Raw genomic sequence first — 4679 nt, forward strand, 5'->3', positions numbered from 1 at the left:
TCTCTAGCCACGCTCTTCATGTCTGACATCAACACGCAGTGCACACGCACCGAGACAAAACACAATATCTGCACATCCGCGATACGCCTCTCAGACCGAGACCACCGCAAGGGCATATGTGCGTGTGCAGTCTCCGTGACCCACACAGCCACCATGTTCGTTTCTCAGTATTGCACTGTTCTTCTAGACACCTAGTGAATCAAGTCTTATATCCGATATGGAACCCACGTCGCCCCAACGTCACACGCTAACTGCAAGCCATGCGATATACTCACCCTACGCCGCCAGACAAACCCCAACAAGCCCTCTCCCCTTCACAGTCGCTGCACGGAGCGGGTCACGCGAAGCGACCGTGAGCGCTGTGATCTCGCCTTTTTCTACTCCACCCTCACCCGGAAACTACAGTCGACACCGAAACCCAGCGGTAACGCCGACAGGGAGACGGGTCTCTGACGTCAACCGTGCAGACCGATACAGGAACAGGCATCGCGACAGCCAGCACACAGTGCGTGCGCTCCGCAGACGCAGTTCCGACGGCGCGCCCGCCGTAACACGCAACAGATCCCACGCATCCTTGCAGCACTCTGCCGCCATACACAGCGCTGGTGCGTCACTCGTGGAGGTTGTCTCAAACTTTGCAGGGCGGCGCAGCCGGCCATAGTGGGCGGTATCATGCGCTTGCAGTGTCTTTGTTTGAGGCTGTCTGCAACAGCTGCTGAGCGGTTGTGCCTACCTCGGAGGTCTGAACGAACACGCGGCGCGGGGGGAAGGACCAAGTGAGTAAGGTGGTGCGAGGCCCTCGCGTGCAGTGGCTGATATAGTTGGGAGGCGTTTTTTGAACATTTCCACCGTACAGGCCTAGAGAGAGTTCTGCCGTCCACATAACTTGCGGATTGAAAGCGGGGACGATCTATTGGCATGATTTCTACCTTTTCAGGCTTTCCTCCGCGACACTACTTGAACGGTACGTCGCTCCTCAACGCTTCAAGGCAATCAAGTTGACTTTGCTCTGATCCGAAGGCCTTGTCCACGCGTACATCCTGCATTAGACGATCAAGGTATAGAAGGGCACCGCGCCACCCAGAACGGAATTCAAAGGACAAGAACTGAAACGCCTGCCCAAGCGGCTAGCGACAAACCGCCACACTTCTTCCTCCACAGATCCCTTAATTTATGCATCTGCCTCACGAGCACGTCACACACATCCCGAAACATTTCCTGTCATCTTTGGCCTCAGAGTAACCGTCCTGGGGCTCTTACAACATTGCAGCTCTAATGCAGCAGCTACGTCTGTAGTCTAACAGCGAATCACTTCTCTGGAACGGTATGCACCACCCTTGCGCATATACGGACGCGGAATCTCCCCTATCTCATAATCATTGCTTTACCGTGACGCTCGCGCAGGCCCCAGCGTTCGCTACCGCCCGCCATCGCCCGTCAAGCCCTCCCGCTGCCCTAGGCTCTCACCCTTCAGCCTCAGCAATGTCACCGCAGCCTCAGCACGAACTCTCCATCCTGTACAAACAGCCTGCTCAGTCCCCGATGCACTTTCCCTACAACGTTCACCCTCAGCAACAGCTCTGCAGTGCCCGCATACACTGTCTATAATGAACCTACAATCTGAGCAGGAATAGCACAATCTAGCAGACACCCCATGTCGAGAGAACTGCGATCGCCTGCCACACGTCCCTTCATTAACATGATTCGAATGAGAGACGCCATATTCCTCGTCCCTTTTGCGAACTGGCTTGACCTGAGCCTTAGGTCGCCCGCAACAAGTGTTTTAGCCCCGCTGTGCATACTGCCTGAAGCTGAAGCAAGACGCCGCGCCATGCTGCCGACGGAACCGTGCGAACGCCGATACGGGAGATAAGGTTCCACGTTCAAAGAATGTTGCAGACTGTTCCCATGCGTTACCACACACAACCACGCCGAGCAATGGCGTTCGTCTGTGGTTGACTCGATATCACAAGCCGATTCGACGTAACAACATCCTTAGGCGGTCGTGAAGCTCATTTGTAGGCTTTATGACGCTACCGTATTGGTGGCCTGCCGCTCCTGAGATTACTCAAATCCTCAGGCAACGCACATTTTGACGCTGAAGAGGGGAAAGCAGAAAACAGCTGACTACGTGAACATATCACCCCGCCAATTCGCCAGCCTACGGAGTTGACCGTATGTTCCAAAGACCGCGGGACCAGATAAGCTCACATCAGTCCCATTACACCACTTCACGACACACGCGTCGCCTCCGGACACACACGCTTACATACGACGCCACTTAGTGTCCTCCGTGTTGCCATTCTTGAGTCAATATCTCTAACTTTACGGTAGCCCACCACATATGAAAAGGCCTCTGCAGTATAGCAGCGTAATCCAGGGCTGTCTTCTCAGAGCTTCTACCACTGTTGACCTGTCCCCCTCATCAGCAAATGTCGAGCCCATAACCTGACGCATCCTGGACTGTCCACCTACAGCCTGTCGGGGAAATCCAGTATCCATAGCTCAATCTGAGATTACTGTGATTATCCCAGTTCTGCCACGAGGCTGTTTGTCCCCTTGCCACGTATGGTTCTGGATGTGCAGTGTCAATAAAAAATATGACAACTACTCCCGATGGTCGTCAAACCTGGGGTCGACATCACATCTATTTCAGTATTCTTACGGGCATCCATCTCAAGCGATGCGTTTTCTGGTCGCGCTATGCAACTGGCAAAAAGTGTGTACATCACATACGGAACCCGTCACAACATCCTGAGACAGACCGCTTTACTAATCAGCGAGCCATAAAATAAACATAATCAGCCACAGATCCACGACGTATACACAAGCATCGGCACGCACTACCCACATTCGATCTGAACAGCTGACCGGTTCGCTGCCACCCACTTTCGCCATCGGTGTCGTCCCACACTCACACGATGATTGCGTGCATGATTGAGTCAGGATCTGGAAATCAAGCATCCGGAAACCAACACACACCATCAACCTCCCTGCAGTCGCTGCACGGAGCGGGTCACGCGAAGCGACCGTGAGCGCGTGATCTCGCCTTTTTCTACTCCACCCTCACCCGTAAAATACAGTCGACACCGAAACCCAGCGGTAACGCCGACAGGGAGACGGGTCTCTGACGTCAACCGTGCAGACCGATACAGGAACAGGCATGACGATCGCCGACACGCAGCGCCTTTGCGCAGCAGACGCAGTTTGGGCAACACAGTAGAACGCCCAAATGAGTTTCCGCATTCTTAGCATTCCGCAGTCATACACAGCGCAGGTGACAATCGTGACAGTCTCCTTTAGATTTCGCAGGGTGGCGCAGCTGGCCGGATTGGGTGGTCTCTTGCGACGGGCGTGACCTGAGCCTAGGTCACCTGCACCAGCAGCGTTATCGCGTCTGCTCACATTCTCAATCTGCGAGAATACTCAGTCTGTGGCAAGCTTGCGCTACATTCGATAAGGGAGGCAACCCTCATCCAGAGGTGTCTGCTCATGATTCCATTGCGATGTCACAGCTAAAGCGTGCGACACCAATGCACATAGCACGCCTACATCGCATGTGTACAAATGATGGTATTTCAGATATAGGCTGCATACCATTCGCGCTATGTCATCTGTATTTGATGCATCACGTCCGTCGCCAGTCGCTGTGATCGTTAGCATGGTGGAATAAGTGCGCCTACACTAGTGCCTCCTAACCCCAACATTTTACACAGTGTCTCAGGTTGCATACATTTTCCAGCTGTCGACAAACCAGTGCCACCAGCAGGCTCGGCAACGTAGTCATGACGCCCGATCAAGGTGTCAAGAAAACGCGATCAACGGATTGATCCCAAAGCAGCCACACCAAAATATAATCACACCAGCGCGCAACAACAACACATGTATTACACCCTCCGGTGCACGCGCTCAACCCACATCTTTCTTTTAGTCATATCGTCCACACACGACAACACCTGAGATCCTCCTCATGGTCCGCCTCCTCGTAGACTCTCACACCCTACAGAAGTAAACTTCGATTGGAATTGCCTCTGCAGTCCAGGTGCATATACTCCAAAACTACCTTTGCTAAGGTAGTTTGCGCCTCCCTCGCAAGAAACTCTAACGCGAAACACAAATCACACAGTCAATATTCGTTTGGAAAATACACCCACAACATGCATGTCCTCTCTTCCGGCAGTCTGTTAGCCCCAGCTATCGGCCAGGGCCATGCCTTCGTCCACGGCGACGTATTCTGTACTACAGCGGTAATCCCCTTTGCCGACTCTGTGAAGAATGCTTACAGTCTGGTGGTGAGACCGAGACCCGATCCTCCGCATATTTGAGAAGACGTCACATCGTCGCCTCTCTGCACGCCTCTGCCTCCCACTGACCAGGACGGTAAAGCGGTCCTCAATCTCTTCCACCTCAACTGCACAGACGTCCACAAGCCGTCCCCCGTCTTCGACCACTGCCGGCAAACCGTGAGTCACTTGCGCACACATGTACAATGCTGGGTCCAAACCAAGTGACATACCTATACGAGCAAGGGAGTGTTCATATAAACCCAGAGCCAAAACAGGGTGCGCCCTATCACAACGGAATCGGCCCATGTCCCATGGAGGCCCCCAAATCAAAAGCCTCCAACATCGTTCCCCGAATATGTGCAGCGCCCTCGCGCCGCGGATCCAGCACGCCCA

Source organism: Toxoplasma gondii, chromosome IX (genome assembly GCF_000006565.2).
Source record: "Toxoplasma gondii ME49 chromosome IX, whole genome shotgun sequence".
NCBI classification, from domain to species: Eukaryota; Apicomplexa; class Conoidasida; order Eucoccidiorida; family Sarcocystidae; genus Toxoplasma; species Toxoplasma gondii.